This window comes from Pan troglodytes, chromosome 5 (genome assembly GCF_028858775.2).
Source record: "Pan troglodytes isolate AG18354 chromosome 5, NHGRI_mPanTro3-v2.0_pri, whole genome shotgun sequence".
NCBI lineage: Eukaryota > Metazoa > Chordata > Mammalia > Primates > Hominidae > Pan > Pan troglodytes.
The window spans coordinates 58,046,354-58,067,226 of record NC_072403.2 but is presented as its reverse complement, the minus strand read 5'-3'; the positions used below and the strand labels follow the sequence as shown (position 1 = coordinate 58,067,226).

General features: G+C 39.9%; 1 long non-coding RNA gene across 1 annotated transcript; it reads right to left on the bottom strand.

Annotated features, from left to right (window-relative positions):
• Positions 1-2,068: 2,068 nt before the first annotated feature.
• On the bottom strand, positions 2,069-9,961 carry LOC134810309 (uncharacterized). Its single transcript, XR_010158046.1, has 3 exons — positions 9,536-9,961; positions 3,252-3,383; positions 2,069-2,663 (listed from the first exon to the last, which is right to left on the bottom strand). It is a non-coding gene; the product is annotated as an uncharacterized LOC134810309 (long non-coding RNA).
• Positions 9,962-20,873: the final 10,912 nt, after the last annotated feature.

The following is a 20,873-nucleotide window of genomic DNA, read 5'->3' as shown; positions in this document are numbered from 1 at the left end:
TTTCAAAAGCAATGGGCTTGGCACTTGCTAAGTGTGTCTGAATGGGTTCATGTGATGGATTGGGTGATTGAGGCTGAGAGAGCTTAAGTAATTTATTCAAACTCACAGGGTTAAATAACAGACAGAGCTAGGATTTAAACCCAACTTTAGCCAGAACTGTTCTGTCCTTAAAGCCCTAGGGCACAGTGTTCAGGGTTTATAAGCTTTTCAGATCCCAAAACATGCTTGAGGATTGGAAAAAGAAACTAATTGGATTCAAAATGCCAAAGTAAGCCAACAATTATCAAAACGAAGTTAAACTACATGCTTTTACAGAATGAAATATCATGTTAGTCAACTGCAATTTTTTTCAATTCAAATAATTATTTATGAGTAATGCTAATTGTTGGATGTGAATGCATTTTTACGATTAGTCGAATGTGCATGGGCCTTCAAAAGAGTGCCCAAGGCTTTGGAAAGCTGTAAAATGGACCTATTTATGCACCCCTACTTCTGGAGAAGCTGTATCTTTTGTCTTTTTTGAAGAACTTTTATCTAAAACAAGCAGGCTGGAATAAGGAGGAGAAAGAGAAAAAGAAGGAGGAGAGAAGGGGGAAGAAGGGAAAGAAGAGGAGGAGAAGGAATGGTAGGCATTATCTACCCTAGAGAGATGGCGTTGTTTCTTTTTTACTGCCATAAGTGCCTAATATAAAACATGCACAGATTTAGCACCCAATGAATACTTGAAATAATGAGAAAACTCATCAAATCAGCAAAAAACATTATTACATTGAATTTTTCAGTTCCTTGTGCTGGTGTTTGATTAGGGCCAACTAGAAGGCAGCAACTATGGTGCAGGCTGACCTCCAAATGGGGTGCAAATCCATGCAGAAGGGTAGAGGGGCCTTTGCAGCAGAAAAGGAAAACTACCCCGGCAGCAAATTCAAATGTGAGGCAGCAGATGTTATCTTAGCTCTCTCTCAGTTGGGTCACCTTCTTCCTGTTCATACTTCACCACCACACTAGTGGCAAGTCACAATTCCCCATTGGTCACTTTATACATAGTATAGCCAGTTACCCAGCTGATACAATAAAAAAACACGGTAACAAGCCACATTTATTGAGCATTTTGTACACCCTGGCACTATCATGTTACCTCAATTAATTCTCAAAATAAACTTACTTTTTTTCCCTACTGCTATCTTTATTTTTATGATGTAAAATAGAGGTGCAGAGACATCATATAATTTGCCTAAAGTCACGACATTACTAAAGCTAACACCAGATTTTGATCAGTTCTGAAACACTCGAAAATGAAGTTTATGTACTCACCATATGCTTGGCTGCCTCAAGTTTTTAGTGATTTAGAAAAGGCTTCTTTGCTTTTCTAATTCACCTGCTGCTGATGCATGTCCCACCATGAGAGTAATTCTAATATTTCTTAGTAATTCTTTCATTTCACTCTGGAAATGAAAATGTGTGAGCAGTGATGATACATTTAATGTACACCATTCATGTCATAGTATGATCAGAAACCCTCCTGCAAGGCAGCTGAGGAAAAGATACAGAGAGAATAGAAAGCTAGATTTGATGAGCAGAAGTAAATAAAGGGATGCTTTTGAAATGAAGGAAGAGCCCCCGTTTGTCTTACAATTGCGTAAACCAGTTTGAATTTTAAATATTCTTTCCATTGCACCCCAAATCACTGAATCTATCCTGAAAGTTTCAAACTTTGAAGTTTATACATCTTTGTCTCAAGTTCTCCTCTCCCAGTGTGGCCCACAGACCCCTTTTATTTTTTTTATGAGACAGGGTCACTCTGTCACCCAGGCTGGAGTGCAGTGATGTGATCATAGCTCACTGTAGTCTCAAACTCCTGGGCTCAAGCTATACTCCTGCCTCAGCCTCCAGAGTAGCTGGGACTACAGTTGTGTGCCAGCTAATTTTTTATTTTTTGTAGAGATGGGGTCTCCGTATGTTGCCTAGGCTGGTCTCAAACTTCTGGCCTCAAGCTATACTCCTTCCTCAGCCTCCAGAGTAGCTGGGACTACAGTTGTGTGCTAGCTAATTTTTTTTTTTTTTTTTTTTTAGAGATGGGGTCTCCCTATATTGCCTAGGCTGGTCTCAAACTTCTGGCCTCAAGCGATCCTCCTGCCTTGGCCTCCCAAAGTGCTGGGATTACAAGCATAAGCCACTGTACCCAAGCTCCACAGATCCCTCATGTCTTAATGTACTTTCCCTTTGGAAATATGGTCTCAGTTAGCAAGGTAAACTGCAGTCAACAGCCAGTTGACAAAATGCTGGGGAAAAGGATCACTGAATGGGCCAAAAGAAGCTGGATTTCATCTCATTCACAAGTTTATCCAGAGCAGGCCTGCAGTAGGTCTATAAGACAGGGCTTCTTGGTGGACACTTTGAGAATCTTTCAGAGCCCAAAACATTGATACTCAGGGAAAAAGGTCATCCTCCCACCGTGAAATCCAGCCAGGTGTACTGGGTGCACAGGTGGGGGTATGAGCCACACTTGGAGGTGGGGCAGCTGTAGAAATGCGGGAAGCAAGGATTTCCCTTGGCCTTGGGATTCGTTCAAGGTGGGGCCTTTGTTTTCCCTCCAGGAAATTAGTTCAGGCTTTCTTCTGGTAGCCTGGAAGAAGCCTGCAGACATCGCCTTCCAACCATGCAGCCTGAAGAAGAAGGTGGAGAGGAAAGTTGGTGAGGTCTATGACTCAGGAATCCATCAAAGGTATGCATTTCTTTTTTCCATTTTTTTGTTTCAAAATTTATTTATTAAAAAATTTTATTAAAATTGTATTTTTAACTTTTATGGATACATAGTAGGTGCATATATTTATGGGGTATATGAGATGTTTTGATACAGGCATGCAATATATAATAATCACATTATGGAGAATGGGGTATCCAACCCTTCAAGCATTTATCCTTTGTGTTATAAACACTTGAATTATACTCTTATAGTTATTTGAAAATGTACAGTTAAGTTATTATTGTCCATTGTCTGTTATGCTATCAAATAGTAGGTCTTATTTGTCCTTTTTGGTTTTTTGGTACCCACTAACCATCCCCACCTCCCCCCATCCCACTCTACTTCCCTTCCCAGCCTCTGGTAACCATTTTGCTCTTTATGTCCATAAGTTCCATTGTTTTAATTTTTAGGTCCCACAAATATGTGAGAACATTGTATGAATTTCTTGATGTTGCAGACAAAGGGAGGGAGGCCATGAGGGCTAAATATGATAACCTAAGGAACATGCCTGGCATATGGAAGGGCTTGTAAGTGTGGGGCTTCTGTATTTCATCTTTCCATTTGTCTTTTATGCTTCAATCGTAGTGCTTTTAAACACAAGGAAAACTTGCTGGCAGAAAGGTCAGCCATAGAATAAGAGCTGGGGAAATAAGAGAAAGAAGGAAGGTGAGCTTGTGGGTTTCAAACATTGCTGAGAGAAGAGTAAGGTGAGGACTGAGAAATGACCATAGAATTTGGCAATATGATAGTCATTAGTGATGATAGTGGGAGCTGTTTTGAGGTAATGACAGGGTGAGAGCTTGATTAGAGTGGGTGTAAGTAATGATATTTTAAAATCTTTCCCAATTTGAGAGGTAGAAAATTACTATTACTATCCGAGCATTTCAGTTCATGGTATTTTGATATTTAAAAGCTTCTGAACCCAATTTCCTCCTGTGTCCCCACCTCTGCCATGCCACCATAACTTTTTTTTGATCCTGTTGGATTTATTTGTCACTTGAGACACCCCAAGGCTCAGGAAATGATGGAGATGGGACAGTCGTGATTTCATTTGATCAATAATCCATTTGGAAAATTTATGTCTCGAAGTAGACTTGTTGAGTCCTTCAACATGAATGGTTACTTAATAGTGACATAGAACACAGTATATGTGGCTCCAGGTCTTTAATCCTAGGGTGCTGATGTTGACAACATAAAAAGATGAAAGCATATGTTTTAGCATTGCTTTGTGTGTATGAGATCTTTTTCCTGATATCTGAAGATGAAGCTTTGTTTTTAAAGTATTTGCTAGATTTTATAGTTTTCTTCCAGTTTGACTAGGTTTTCACTTTACCGTTTGTCTATTTGAGTACGCTGCCACCAGGGGATGCAATAGCCTATAGACATGGTGGCCTGTTTTTGTTTTCTCTTTGTTATTTGGACTGAGGTTTTAGGTTTCAGATGTTGATTCTGTCTTGGAGCCATTTTTAAATAATCTCATTTTTTCCATTCATTGGAATGAAAATGAAAATAACTTATTTAAGAATGAAAATAACTTGGCCGGGAGCGGTGGCTCACGCCTGTAATCCCAGCATTTTGGGAGGCCGGGGCGGGTGGATCACGAGGTCAGGAGATCGAGACAATCCTGGCTAACATGGTGAAACCCATCTCTACTAAAAAATACAAAAAATTAGCCAGGCGTGGTGGTGGGCGCCTGTAGTCCCAGTTACTCGGGAGGCTGAGGCAGGAGAATGGTGTGAATCTGGGAGGTGGAGCTTGCAGTGAGCTGAGATGGCACCACTGCACTCCAGCCTGGGCGACAGAGCGAGACTCTGTCTCAAAAAAAAAAAAGAAAAAAAAAAAAAAGAAAATAACTGAAAATAACTTATCAAAATAACCAAACAATAATTCTAATTTATTTATTTATTTATTTCAGATGGAGTTATGCTTTTGTTGTCCAGGCTAGAGTGTAGTGGCAGGATTTTGGCTCACTGCAACCTCCACCTCTGGGGTTCAAATGATTCTCCTGACTCAGCCTCCCCAGCAGCTGGAGTTACAGGTGCCCGTCAACCACACCTGGCTACTTTTTTGGATTTTTAGTAGAGATAGGATTTCACTGTGTTGGCCAGGCTGGTCTCAAACTCTTGCCCTCAGGTGATCCACCCACCTTGGCCTCCCAAAGTGCTGGGATTACAGGTGTGAGCCACCGCACCAGCAATAATTTTTAAAGCTGCCAATTTTCGGATCATGAACAGCACTCCCCATTTTAAAATAAATAGATGATCATATAAAATAAGAAATTATTGAATGGGCAAAAACTGGAAGCATTCCGTTTGAAAACTGGCACAAGACAGGGATGCCCTCTCTCACCACTCCTATTCAACATAGTGTTGGAAGTTCTGGCCAGGGCAATTAGGCAGGAGAAGGAAATAAAGGGTATTCAATTAGGAAAAGAGGAAGTCAAATTGTCCCTGTTTGCAGATGACATGATTGTATATCTAGAAAACCCCATTGTCTCAGCTCAAAATCTCCTTAAGCTGATAAGCAAATTCAGCAAAGTCTCAGGATACAAAATCAATGTACAAAAACCACAAGCATTCTTATACACCAACAACAGACAAACAGAGAGCCAAATCATGAATGAACTCCCATTCACAATTGCTTCAAAGAGAATAAAATACCTAGGAATCCAACTTACAAGGGACATGAAGGACCTCTTCAAGGAGAACTACAAACCACTGCTCAAGGAAATAAAAGAGGATACAAACAAATGGAAGAACATTCCATGCTCATGGGTAGGAAGAATCAATATCATGAAAATGGCCATACTGCCCAAGGTAATTTACAGATTCAATGCCATCCCCATCAAGCTACCAATGCCTTTCTTCACAGAATTGGAAAAAACTATTTTAAAGTTCATATGGAACCAAAAAAGAGCCCGCATCGCCAAGTCAATCCTAAGCCAAAAGAACAAAGCTGGAGGCATCACACTACCTGACTTCAAACTATACTACAAGGCTACAGTAACCAAAACAGCATGGTACTGGTACCAAAACAGAGATATAGATCAATGGAACAGAACAGAGCCCTCAGAAATAACACTGCATATCTACAACTATCTGATCTTTGACAAACCTGAGAAAAACAAGCAATGGGGAAAGGATTCCCTATTTAATAAATGGTGCTGGGAAAACTGGCTAGCCATATGTAGAAAGCTGAAACTGGATCCCTTCCTTACACCTTATACAAATATCAATTCAAGATGGATTAAAGACTTAAACGTTAGACCTAAAACCATAAAAACCCTAGAAGAAAACCTAGGCAATACCATTAAGGACATAGGCATGGGCAAGGATTTCATGTCTAAAACACCAAAAGCAATGGCAACAAAAGCCAAAACTGACAAATGGGATGTAATTAAACTAAAGAGCTTCTGTACAGCAAAAGAAACTACCATCAGAGTGAACAGGCAACCTACAAAATGGGAGAAAATTTTCGCAACCTACTCATCTGACAAAGGGCTAATATCCAGAATCTACAATGAACTTAAACAAATTTACAAGAAAAAAACAACCCCATCAAAAAGTGGGCGAAGGACATGAACAGACACTTCTCAAAAGAAGACATTTATGCAGCCAAAAAACACATGAAAAAATGCTCATCATCACTGGCCATCAGAGAAATGCAAATCAAAACCACAATGAGATATCATCTCACACCAGTTAGAATGGCAATCATTAAAAAGTCAGGAAACAACAGGTGCTGGAGAGGATGTGGAGAAATAGGAACACTTTTACACTGTTGGTGGGAATGTAAACTAGTTCAACCATTGTAGAAGTCAGTGTGGCGATTCCTCAGGGATCTAGAACTAGAAATACCATTTGACCCAGCCATCCCATTACTGGATATATACCCAAAGGACTATAAATCGTGCTGCTATAAAGACACATGCACATGTATGTTTATTGTGGCACTATTCACAATAGCAAAGTCTTGGAACCAACCCAAATGTCCAACAATGATAGACTGGATTAAGAAAATGTGGCATATATACAACATGGAATACTATGCAGCCATAAAAAATGATGAGTTCATGTCCTTTGTAGGGACATGGATGAAATTGGAAATCATCATTTTCAGTAAACTATCACAAGAACAAAAAACCAAACACCGCATATTCTCACTTATAGGTGGGAATTGAACAATGAGATCACATGGACACAGGAAGGGGAACATCACACTCTGGGGACTGTTGTGGGGTGGGGGGAGGGGGGAGGGATAGCTTTGGGAGATATACCTAATGCTAGATGACGAGTTAGTGGGTGCAGCGCACCAGCATGGCACATGTATACGTATGTAACTAACCTGCACAATGTGCACATGTACCCTAAAACTTAAAGTATAAAAAAAAAAGAAATAAAAAACAAACAAACAAACAAACAAAAAAAGAAATTATAAAGAAAAAGTAAAAATTGTCCATTCCTCTTACTGGAATTTTTACATATTAGTTTTCTGTTTTTTTCAATGTCTTATTTCAAATGCTATGGAAGTTTTATTCACAGTTTTGTCTCTCTCTTTATATGTTTTAAATTATTTTGTTATGATAACTTTCTAGATGTGTAATTACTGGGCCAGAAAGCATGAACACTTTTAAGGCTCTTGAATTAAGTTATAGAATTGCTTTTCATAATGTTGTACTCATTTATACTTATTAGCAGTGAGTAATTGCTCAGTTTAGCATATTCTTGCCAATGCTGTTTACTACAGTTAAAAAACAAGTTTTACTAATTTGATAGACAAAAGATTGTTACATTGAAGCTAAAAAAAAAGATTGTTACATGTGAATTTGTTTATTAGTGATAATATTTATCCATGTGCTTCTAAGACATTTTTATGCCTTATGTTACATAAACTGTTTATTTGTATCTTTTGTTCTTTCAGCAGGTGTTCTTAATGCTTGTGTTATCAATTATCGTGGACTTTTCATATTCATTTATTCATTCAACAAATATTCATTGAGCACCTACCATGTGCCAGATACTGTTCTAGGCACTAGGGACACAGCATTGAACAAACCAGACAAAAATTTCTGCCCGCATGGAGCTCTCATTCTGGTGGAGAGAGATAGACAAAAACAGAATAAATAAATTAAATAGATATGAGAAGGACATGAATGTCACAGAGAAAAATAAATTTGGGAATTTGGAAAGGGAGTGCCAGGGTGGCCAGTCAGAAGTAGCTCCCTGAGAAGGTGACATTTGCACAAATGAAGGGAGACAGTTGTTCATCAGGCTGTCAGTGGAAGAATGTACCTGGCAGAGGGAAGAGTAAGGAGAAACAACAAAGGCTGCGAGATGGGATTGTGTTTAGTATTCAGGTTCATAGTTCATACCCTGGATATTAATCACTTGCAGCATTTGTGGCAAATATTTTTTCAATTTGTTGTTAGCCTTTCTGTTTAATGTTTAACATACAGACGATTTACAGTTTTGTGTAGCTAAATCTATTGTTCTTTTTCTCTGTGGTTTCTTCCCCAGCTTTAAAAACTTCTAATTTTAAAGTATTTCATATATGCAAAAAATGACTGAAATATACAAGGGATTTAAAAATTGGAAAAACAACAAACCCAAACACCAGACAGCACAGCATGCGGGTTAGGAAGTGAAACCTTGCCAGAACCTTGAAGCCCTGGTGCCCCTTTTTTCTCCCTTTTTTTCCTCTAGGAGGAACCACTATCCTGACTTTTGTGTCCAACTTTTCCTTGCTTTTCTTTATAGCTGTATCACACCTGTGTTTGCATCCTTAAATGATATGTTGCTCCTTTGCCTCCCAGTTCAAGTGGTGTTCCTGTCTCAGTCTCCCAAGTAGCCATGACTACAGGCACGCACCACCACGCCCAGCTAATTTTTGGCTACTCTCGAACTCCTGACCTCAGATGATCCACCTGTCTTGGCCTCTCAAAGTGCTGGGATTACAGGCATGAGCCACTGTGCCTGGCCTTGTATCTCTTTTTTCAATGAATTGTCTACTTCTGCCGTTTACCCATTTATTTTCACTGAGGTTTTAGTATTTATTAATTTAATAAATTCTTTGTAAAAAAAAATAATATGTTGCTTAGTTTTGAAGAACCAAATGGGCAAACACAAACCCAGCTGTTTAGGAGACGGCAATGTTCCCACTGTTAGACGAGGCTCCCAGGAGCCGAGCTGCTTCCTTTATCTTGCTCATAGTCTGGCTTCAGCTTTTCTGAGATTTTACAAGAGCACTTTCTGGGGAGATAATGAGGAAGACTTGGGGGAACCCTGAGGGCTATGGGGCAGGGCCAGTGAAGAAGACGTGGCCGGCTTCACCCAGAATCCAGTGTAAAGTTGTATTTGGGATGCATCTGCTCTTCCAGGGACCTCCTTTCCCAGCTCCCCTACATCTGTGAGATGAAAAGGAGACTGAGTTCTGGAATCCCCACATGGAGGAGACATGCCCACTAGGAACACCTCACTTGAACTATTATGTGGGTGAGAAACTTCTGTCTGGGTCTGTCCTTCAGCTCTTTAGCCTACCTTAACCGAAAATGCAGGTTCTTAATTTCCACCCGAAATGGGGTCAAAGTGAGCAGGGTGCTCTGCATTTTCCGTTTCTGAACATACCTTACTTAATTTCTGGTTTTCAAAGGTAAGTCCACACAGATATTTTGGTGGTTGAAGGGGAAATGAGTGCCTTTAATCCAGGCAGTGGGGCAAGGAGAAGATAAGAGGAAATTCACCAGCTTATAACCAAGGGAAGCTAAGGACAGGTAAGAACCTTGGATAGGCTTACCTGGCCATTCTGTCCTCAGATTCACAAAACCATTCCATGGCTTCAGGGGTATTGCTCAAACATCCTTTAACATGTCTGTCTCTTGAATCACACAGCTCCAATCTAGACTGGGTACTCTCGACTCCTGGTGCAGCTATCACCCTGGGATCTCCTTTGCCATCCTGGAGGGAAATTCCTTACTCTTCTTCCTGTGTTGACTCTGTTTCCTATACTTCATATCTTCCTATGTCTTGGTTTACTATCTTGTTTTGATGGAGCACATCCTCAAGTAGTTTCATGAGAAAGGTTGCATGGGAGGCAAATTATTTGAGATCTTGCTTATCTGAAAATGTCTTTTTTCTCCCTTAGTCATATAGTTTCATGATGTTTGGAGTTTTATCTTGGAAATAATTTTCCTTTGGAATTTTGAGTACATTTTTCCACTCTGTTCTAGGTTCTAGGGTCATTGTTGAGAATTCTGAAGGTATTCTGATTCCTGGCCCTTTGTACCTGATCTGTTTTTCTCCCAAGAAGCCTGTAGAATTTTCTGTTTGCCTTCAGTATTCTGAAATTTCACTAAGATGTGGCTTGGTGTGAGTGCTTCATTTAGACAGTTGATGAGTCCTTCTCTGGCAACTCATAATCTTCAGTTCTGGGGATTTTCTTTCATGTGTTTAGTTACTGATTTCCTCTCCTCCATTACTCACTGTTTTACTCCATTACTCACTTTCTATTCTGATATACAGTAGTTCTTCCTGGATAGGACCCCTGATCTTTTCTCCCATATTTTAATCTTTCTGCTCTACTTTTTGGAAGATGTTTTCAACTTTCTCTTCCAGGATTCTATTGACTGTTTCATTTCAGTTATGATGTTTTTAATTTCCAAGATAATCTTTTTTTTATTTTTGATATTTCCCTTTTTAAAGTAGTATCCTATTTTGATTTCAAGGATCTTCTCTATCTGAGGATATTAATGATATTTTTGAGGCTTTTTTTCTTGCACACTTTCTATTTCCTCCTAATGCCCTTCCCTTTCCCTTTCCCTTCCCCTTCCCCTTTCCTTTTCCTTACTCCCTCCCCTCCCCTCCCCTCCTTTCCTTTCTGTTGTGGGAAGTCAAGATGTTGTGGGAAGTCAGGGACCCTGAACGGAGGGAATGGCTGAAGCCACGGCAGAAGAATATAAATCGTGAAGATTTCATGGACGTTTATTAGTTCCCCAAATTAATACTTTTATAATTTCCTATGCTTGTCTTTACTTTAATCTCTTAATCCTGTCATCTTCGTAAGCTGAGGATGTATGTTGCCTCAGGACCCTGTGATGATTGCGTTATCTGTACAAATTGTTTGTAAAACATGTGTGTTTGAACAATATGAAATCTGGGCATCCTAAAAAAGAACAGGATAACAGCGATTTTCAGGGAACAAGGGAGATAACCATAAGGTCTGACTGCCTGTGGGGCCGGGCAGAATAGAGTCATATTTCTCTTCTTGCAGAAAGTGAATAGGAGAAATATCACTGAATTCTTTTCCCAGCAAGGAATAACCCTGGGAAAGGAATGCATTCCCAGGGGGAGGTCTATAAATGGCCACTCTGGGAGTGTGTCTTATGAGGTTGAAGATAAGGGATGAAATACACCCTGGTCTCCTGCAGTGCCCTCAGGCTTGCTAGGATTAGGAAATTCCAGCCTGGTGAATTCTAGTCAGAACGGTTGTCTGCTTTCGAACTCTGTTTCCTGTTAAGATGTTTATCAATGACAATGCGTGCCCAGCAGGACATGGAACCTCATCAGTAATTCTAATTTCACCCTAGACTTGTGATCTTGCTTTGCCTCTCTGCCCTTGTGATCTTTTATTGCCCTTTCAAGCATGCGATCTTTATGACTTACTCCCTGTTTGTACCCCTCTCCCCTTTTGAAATCCCTTATAAAAACTTGCTGGTTTTGCAGCTCAAGGGGCATTACGGAACTTACCAATAGGTGATGTCACCCCCGGAGGCCCAGCTGTAAAATTTCTCTCTTTTGTAATATTTCTCTTTATTTCTCAGACTGGCCGACACTTAGGGAAAATAGAAAAGAAGCTATGTTGAAATATTGGGGGCTGGTTCCTCCAATACCTTTCCTTTCCTCTTCTCTTCTTTTCTTTTTTCTTTTTTGAGACAGTGTCTCACTTTGTTGGCCAGGCTGGAGTGCAGTGGCACAATCTTGGCTCACTACACCTCTGCCTCCCAGGCTCAAGCAATTCTCTTGCCTCAGCCTCCCGAGTAGCTGGGATTACAGGTGCACACCACCCAGCCCGGCTAATTTTTGTATTTTTAGTGGAGATGGGGTCTCACCATGTTGACCAGGCTGGTCTTGAACTCCTGACCTCAGGTGGTCCACCTGCCTCAGCCTCCCAAAGTACTGGGATTATAGGCATGAGCCACTGCACCTGGCCTCCTAATGCCCTTTTCTGTTTGTTTATTTTCGTATCTTTCTTCATGTTTGATTTTCTCAGAGGTCTGCTCAAGATTAAAATAAAAGCTGATGTGGGGAAATTTGGGGATTCAGTGTGTGTGGGGAAATATGGGGATTCTGACCTTCACTATGGGGTGATCTGGGTGGGCCATTTGTGGGGAGCTCCCTCTAAATATATTTAGGCTTTTCCTTCCTTTAGGGATGATCAGATTCTTCAACCTCTTGCCAGAAGGAAAAGGTCTTGTTAGAGTTATGGAAACTGAGGAGTAAAGGGGCCTGAGGGTGGGATCATCCTTGGCATTCAGAATCTATATGACCACTTGATCCTTCTGTTTTTGATGGTCCCACACCCTCACCCATGCTGGTAGACCCCAATCCAAAGGCCCTCTGTTTTACCCTCTTCAGAGATAAACTGCCAATTTTCTGGTAGAATTGGGAGGAGCATTTGCCTAGCAGTGGAGTGCTGGGAAGAAAAGTTGGGGATTGAGTTGTTGCTCAAACAACTTTCACACTGGCCCTCTAAATCTCCCTCTTCCCCCTGTATTCCCAGCTCCTGCTCTGCAGAACCTGGTGCTGCTAGGGCCTTAGCCTTTGGAGAATTGATGGCGTGAAATGGGCTGGTCCTCAGCTTCCTGTCTGCCAGTTTAGGATTTTTCTCTCACTTCTGTAATCTAGCTGAAGTTCTTTTGAATGCATGATGTAATGGACAGCTATACTTTGATTTTCTCTCTCTTCCAAATAGTTAACCAATAAAGAAACCCAAATCTATTCACTAAATAATTCCTCATTATACCATTTTGTGATGACAGTTTACTTTTACTATATTTTAGATTCTTCGTATATACCCATGGTATATTCTGAGTTATTTAATTTGTTCATTGAGTTTTCTATTCTCACATCTCATTATTTTTTAAAAATGCCAACTTTAAACTGTTTCACTCCCTGAGGACAGGTCTCTGATGATTTAAATCTTCTCAGAAGAGTTTTAGAAATTTGCTACATTACCGCATTAAACCTTACCAATAAGAATTTGTTTGGTATTGCATTAGACACAGAAACAAATTAGAAGCTTGGCATGGTGGAGTGTGCCTGTAGTCTCAGCTACTCAGGAGGCTGAGGCAGGAGGATTGCTTGACACCAGAAGATCTAGGCTGTTATGGGCTGTGATTGTGAAGTGAATAGCCACTGCACGCCAGCCTTGGCAACATAGCAAGACCTTGTCTCTAAAAAAGAAAAAAAAGAGAAAATAATTGTTTTCCTTTTTTGCATGTAATCTTGCCTTCTGTGAACATTGTATTTCTGACCATTTATTCAAGTTATTTAAAGTAATTCATTATTTCATAGTTCTCTCTATATACGTCTCTCTCATATTTTAATAAGGCTATTTCCAGGTATTTCAGTCTTTTGTTTTTCCATAATGGATGATAATTTTTTCGTTATGTTTTTAGACTTGTTATTACCACTATACAGGCAAATGACTTAAAAATATTTATTTTGTAGCTAGCCAGTTTCTGAGCATTCTCTAATGGTTTTCCTCTTGATTTACTCATTTTTTTTCTCTAGGTGTGTAATGATATTCTCTGCAAATAATCATAATTTTGTGTCTTTCTCTCCAATGTTTGTTTCATTGCTGGGCAGGACTTCCACACAATGTTAAACAATAATAATGTCTCTGTATTAAAACTTTTTTTTGCTATATTTTGACTTAAACATTTAAAAGTTATCCTGTGCATAAATTTTATCAACTTTTTTTCATTACCAATCTAAATCTGACCAAAATGATGTAACATTTCTTTCCCATTTAATGATTCTAAATTTATGTTTTCTGATATTGATGTTATCTTGATTTCTGCTAGTATGCATTTGCTTGATATATTTCTTTGCCTACCCCTTTATTTTTAAACTTTCTATGTTATTTTAAGGATAGTGCGGAGTTAAGAAATTGGGATATTTCTTAATTTTTAAAAATCTAAAAATACTGTGGAGTTAAGAAATTGGGATATTTCTTAGCCTTAGTGGCTTATAGGCATGAGCCACTGCACCCGGCCTAAGCACTTAATTTTTTAAAAATCTAAAAATATCACAGTATTTTTAGGATACCACTTTGGGAGGCCAAGGTGGGCGGATCACAGAGTCAGGAGTTTGAGACCAGCCTGACCAACATGCTGAGACCCCATCTCTACTAAAAATACAAAAATTAGCTGGGCGCAGTGGCTCATGCTTGTAATCCCAGCACTTTGGGAGGCCGAGGTGGGCGGATCACGAGGTTGGGAGTTCAAGACCAGTCTGGCCAACATAGTGAAACCCTGTCTCTACTAAAAATACAAAAAATTAGCTGGGCGTAGTGGCGAGTGCCTGTAGTCCCAGCTATTCGGGAAGCTGAGGCGTGGTGACCAGTGCCTGTAATCCCAGCTACTCGGGAGGCTGAGGCAGGAGAATCGCTTGAACCCGGGAGGCAGAGGTTGCAGTGAGCCGAGGTTGTGCCATGCACACCAGCCCCTGGACAGTGTGAGACTCTGCCTCAAAAAAAAAAAAAAAAAAAAAAATTAGCCAGGTGTGGTGGTGCATGCCTGTAATCCCAGCTACTCAGGAGGGTGAGGCAGGAGAATCACTTGAAACAGGAAGCAGAGGTTGCAGTGAGCCAAGATCACACCACAGCAATCCAGCCTGGGTGACAGAGCGAGACTTGATCTCAAAAAAAAAAAAAAAAAAAGTACTTAAATTTGGGACTCTGTTCTTTTTTTTTTTTTTTTTTTTTTTTGGGACGGAGTCTCACTCTGTTGCCCAGGCTGGAGTGTGGTGGTGCGATCTTGGCTCACTGCAAGCTCTGCCTCCTGGGTTCACGCCATTCTCCTGCCTCAGCCTCCTGAGTAGCTGAGACTACAGGCGCCCACCACCACGCCCGGCTAATTTTTTGTATTTTTAGTAGAGGCGGGGTTTCACCCTGTTAGCCAGGATGGTCTCTATCTCCTGGCCTGGTGATCCGCCCACCTCGGCCTCCCAAAGTGTTGGGATTACAGGCGTGAGCCAGTGCCCCCAGCTGGACTCTGTTTTTTAATAGGAGAATTACAAATATTTACTCATATTGTCTCTTGTTTATGTTTTCTGTGCTTTTTTTCAGTTTTTTTTGTTTTGGTTTTTGAGCATTATTTGGTTTCTTTATATCCTGTGTTGAGATTTATAGGAATTCCAATTTGTTTTATATATATATATTGATGGTTACCTTTAGATTTTTAGCCTTATTTATCACATTAGGTCACTTTTAAATTGTCTACTTATCAAAGCCAAGAATGGAGCAATAACTTGATTTTACTCCACTGAGGCAGAGGAATTTCATGATTTCTACCCTGTCACTCCTTTCCACCCTTATTTTTTTTTTTGCTTATTTTGCTGAATCTTGGATTATGGACTTAGATGATGGTTATTATCTCGAGTATGGACTTAAATGATGGTAATATCTTAAGTATAGTTATATAATATTATTGTATAGGTTAAATAATACCATGTAACCTATAATTTAGATGTTCTTTTTTAGCAAAGAATTTGACTTTAAGATTCATGTAAAGAATTTATAACCATTATTTAGATATATTTCAATGTAGACCCAGTTTCAGTGCTCACAGAGGGCCCATGACTGATTCATCTTAAATTCTCAGCTTTGATTCATCTCTCAGTCAGAGGTGGGGAAATGGCTCACACGGTTATGGAGGCTAAGAACTTCCATGATAAGCTGTCAGAGATGCTGAAGATCCAGAGAATCCTGAAGCATGGCTCAGTCCAAGTCCCAAGGCCTGAGAACCATGAAAGCCAATGGTATAACTCTCAGTGTGAGGCTGAGACCTCGAGGTTCACTGGCACAAACCTTCGAGTCTGAAGGCCAGAGAACATGGTGTTCTGATGTCCAAGGGCAGGAGAAGATGGGTATCCCTGCTCCAGAAGGGAGGGAGAGAGGGAGGCAGAGAGAGAGAGAGAGAGAGAGAGCAAATTTGCCTTTCTTTTGCTTTTTTGTTTTATCTGCACCCTTAGCCGATTGGATGGTGCCTATCCACATTGGATGATGGTGGATCTTTCTTACTCAGTCCAATGATTTAAATGCCACTGTCTTCTGGAAACACATTCACAGACATACTCAGACGTAATGCTTTACCAGCTGTATTAGTCTTTTCTCATGCTGCTATAAAGAACTATGTGAGACTGGGTGGTTTTTATAGGAAAGACGTTGAATTGACTCACAGTTCTGCATGGCTGGGGAGGCCTCAGGAAACTTACAATCATGGTGGAAGGCTAAGGAGAAGCAAGCTACATCTTACATGGCGGCAGGAGAGAAAGAGAGTGAAGGGGAAACTGCCAGACACTTTTAAACAATCAGATCTCTTGAGAACTCACTATCATGAGAACAGCATGGGGGAAATCACCCCCATGATCCAATCACCCCTCACCAGGTCCCTCCCTCGACACGTGGGGCTTACAATTTGAGATGAGATTTGGGTGAGGACACAGAGCCAAACCATATTACCAGCTATTTGGATATCCCTTAATCCAGTCAAGTTGACATCTGAAACTAGCAGTCAAACGTAAGCAGAATTTAAGCTATTACATACATACAGAAAAATGCACAACCCATAAGTATGCAACTCAACAAAATATTACACATTTATCATTCATTGGGTTGTCAAGGAAGACTTGCCTGAGCAGATGTTGCCTGATCTTTACTTTCTCCCTTTTAGTGCTTTGAAAATTTTACTTTATTACCTCTCAGTGTTATGTAAAAAAGTCTGATGTCAATATAATTTTGGTTCCTGATGAGATATTTTATATATTCCTTCCAGATATGAGTCTTTTATGTTCTTTATTTTTAAAATTAAAAAAATTGTTGAATATGTTTTGGTTATAGCCTTTTAAAATTAATTTGTCTAAACCTAGTTTTCAGATGCACTTAAATTCCAACCCAGGAATCTTTTTTTTCCCATTAAGACTTTCCTTATTGTCTCCTTAATTTTTTCAGGTTTCTTACTTGAAATTTCTTTTTTTAACATAATTTTATCTCTGTTCCCTATCTTTATCTAAGATCAATTTATATATATAATTTAAATAATATATAATATAAAACATAGAATTATATATGTAATATATAAAAATATATAAATATATTATTTAAAATATATATTATATAAAATATGTAATATGTATTACATATTATGTATTATATAAAGTATATTATATATTATATAAAATATATAATATATTACATAAAATGTATACTATATATTTATAAAATATATAATATATTATATAAAATATATTGTATAATATGTAACATATATTATATATATGTTATATAAAATATTATATAAAAATAATGTATATAATATATATATTTTTAGACGGAGTCTCGCTCCATCACCCAGGCTGGAGTGCAGTGGCGTGATCTCAGCTCATTGCAACCTCCGCCTCCCAGGTTCAAGAGATTTTTGTACCTCAGCCTCCCGAGTACCTGGAATTACAGATGTGCACCACGCCCAAATAATTTCTGTATTTTTAGTAGAGATGGCATTTCACCATGTTGGCCAGGCTGGTCTTGAACTCCTGGCCTCATGTGATCCTCCCATCCTGGCCTCCCAAAGAGTTGGGATTACAGGTGTGAGCCACCGTGCCCAGCCCCAATTCATATTTATCATCAATGTATTTCTTTGTTAATCTTCATCTGTATTCCGAGATAGCATCTCTAGCTGCTTCTCCATCAGTGGTTCCCAGAGGCTGGTCAATGGATGGCTGCTGGAGAGGATGCATCAAAATCAACTGGGGAACATGTTAAGAATGGTTCCTCAAATTCCATCTCCAGAGATGTCTTTTTGCTTAATCTGATTTTAAAAAAAGTGTTGATATTTTCATCAGTTTAATGGTGATGAGAAATGGGAAGACTTAGGCTATTCCAGGTAATCAGGAAGCATAAGCAAAGTCCCAGATTGTGAGAACCAGTTAGGCATGGCATTGATACTGGTAACAGGGATGGAGGATGGTGGGTTGGAATACTGTGAGAGGTGGACTGGGCCAGGTCATAGAGTACCTTCTGTGTCATGCAAGAGAATTGGCAGTACTTTATCTTATAGGTATGGGGGAGGTACTGAGGAGTAATTAGGGGATTAATGTGATCAGATTTACATTTTAGAAAGGACCTCTTGAAACATGGGGAGAGATGGAAGAGTGACAATTGCTGTGTAATTTCAAAATACAGGTGTGCAGCAGTTAGTTGTGAGGTATGTCCCATGTGGGTTGTTTTATAGTGTGTTAATTGCCAAAGTTTGTAAAGGTTCTTTAAAAAAAATTAGTGTAGATTCAAGGTTATTTTTACAATAATGTCACTGTTACTTGCACCCTAGACCTTCTTCCACCAGGAAGTGGTCATGTAACAGCTCAGCTATTTAGAATTATGTGACTGTGGGAAGATGTCATGCATGAGCCTTCATTCATCATATGTGTGATGGCAGAAGTAATGCTATGTGTCCACTAAATCCCATTTCATTTTCTTTTTCATGGACCCATAGAAATATTTCATTTCCCAGTCTCCACTGGTTTTAATTTGGGTCTGTGTGACTGAGTCCTGGTCAATAAGACTGGCCCTTAAACGCTGAACGTGTAGTTTTTAGCTTTCTCTTTTCTTTCATTGGTTATATGTCCATCAGAAATACAATGCTAGCCACATTTTAATTATATATTTATTGTAAGCACATTTTAAAAAGTAAAGAGAAATAGATGAATTTTTAATAAATTTAATATGTTTAACCAAATACATTTTAACATTTATCAATATAAAAAGTAACAAAAGATATTTTACATTAAAAAAACTTAAGTATTTTAAATCTAGTTTGCATTTTACACTTATAACACAACTCAACTGGGACTAGCCACATTCCAAGCGCTCAATAGTTACCAATGCCTCGTGGCTACTGTGTTAGACATTGCAGTGCTAGATGGTGTTGTAGAAGTCAGAACCTCTGTGTCAGCCTGGGTCTCTCAGTGGCCAAGTAGAGCAAAGCTCCCTAATGATCCTGTTGGATTGTAACATGCACAAGAAACAAACCTTTGTTTATTTGAACTTTGTCTGTTGCAGAAGCTATTAATTACCTACTCTGACTAGACTCCCCTACAAGTTTGAGAGATACCGAATTATTAAATATAAAAAGCAAGGCAGAGAGGCCAGTTAGTGTCATAATATAATGAAACTGTAATAGCAAACTTGGAGTTAGCAAGGAAGGGGAGGACATGTGAGACATTGATGAAGAGTTGGTCATTGATTGGAGGAGGGGAATGAGGGATGGAGAGAAAGCTAGGTTTCTTGCTCAGAGGAGTAGATGATGCCATTCCAGTAGATAAAAAAGCAGTAGGAGGAGCCAGTTTGGCAGTAAAGCTAACGAGCTTAGTTTTGTCTCTGTTGATTTTGAGGTGTCTGTGGACTATTGGTTCAAAGTTCAGCTGAGTATTGACTGTCTACTACCTGCCATGTCAGGTACTGATGTTTCTGCTCTTGAGGAACCACAAACTGGCTAAATAGGTAAAGCTGATATAGTATGTAAGATCAGTGATAAAGGATCTGCACAGTGCTTTTGGAGCCCGTAAGAAAGAGAGGGACCTAATCTAGGATAACAGGCAGTGATGGGTCCAGGAGTCTCCTTAGAGAAGATGAGACCTAAAGAAAGTTTTAATATGTGAGTAGAGCCATAGAAATGGGGGAGAGTGGGGAGGGCAGCGTGTGACTGGAGGGATAGCAGGGAGAAGGTGGCAAGGGCATTCACGCAGAAGGGACCACATAGCATAGGCATCAAGGCCAAGAATAGCATGGTGGTCTCCGCAACAACTTCACCACGACTCGAGGGTAAAACGTCAAGGATGAAGCACCCTGGGATAGAACAGGAGAGGGAGCAAGGCCAGATTGCTGGGGGGTGCTTTTTGTTATATTTGAATTTGTGTCATAGGTACAGGTCGGAGGATGGATTGAGAGAAGGGAACAATGGCAGCAAGAACAGGTGGAAGGTTGTAGCAATCATGGAGGAGAGAAATGAGAATAGATGCAGTCCTGAACCTGGGTAGTATGGTATTGGTGGGGAGGTGGGGGTTCCTTGGAGAACTTTTGGAAGTGAGAATACAGTATTTGTTGATATGTGGATGTTAGGAATGAGGGAGAGGAAGAAGGAAAAAGATTCAGGGAAGCCACATAGATTTCTAGCTTGGATGACTAGGTACATGGTAGTGCTAACTGGGGAAAATGAAGAGAGAATAAAAGCAAAGTGAATCAGGGGAGGAGTACATGGAAAGCAACTGCCTCTTCCCATCCGCATACCCCCCACACAAAATCTAGTGGGAAATAATGGTTCAGGACCACACACACACACACACACACACACACACACACAGACATATACATCCTTTTACAACTCCCTCTCCCAACAAAAACAAAAACAATTTTTTCTTTTCATCATCACCGTTCAGAGAAAGCTTGAAAACGAGCAGCAGGTTTTTAGTGAGAAGCTTGAAAACGTAAAGGCTGTGAGGAACTGTCCCTGGAAGCTGCCTGGGGATTTCCTGTAGGAAAATGGTGACAAGGGATGGTCACAGGAATCAAGATGTGAGCACAAAATGACTGAGAGGAGGTGGCTGGAGAGGCCAACCCCTGGATTTGGAATAGGGAAAGAAGCCTAGAAAAGCCATGGGCCTCTGGGTGGGCTGGAGCACACTGGATGGAGCAGGATGGAGTGAAGAGGAAGGTCTTTCAAGAAGCAGGGAGCCTGCAGAGTGGCCTGAGAATATCTAGAGGCCTTCAGAAGTAGGGCAAGACAGCACATGGGCCATGGGGGCGAAAATGGTTACGATGTGAAACTTGAAACTACTCTGGAATTGAATGTGATTGA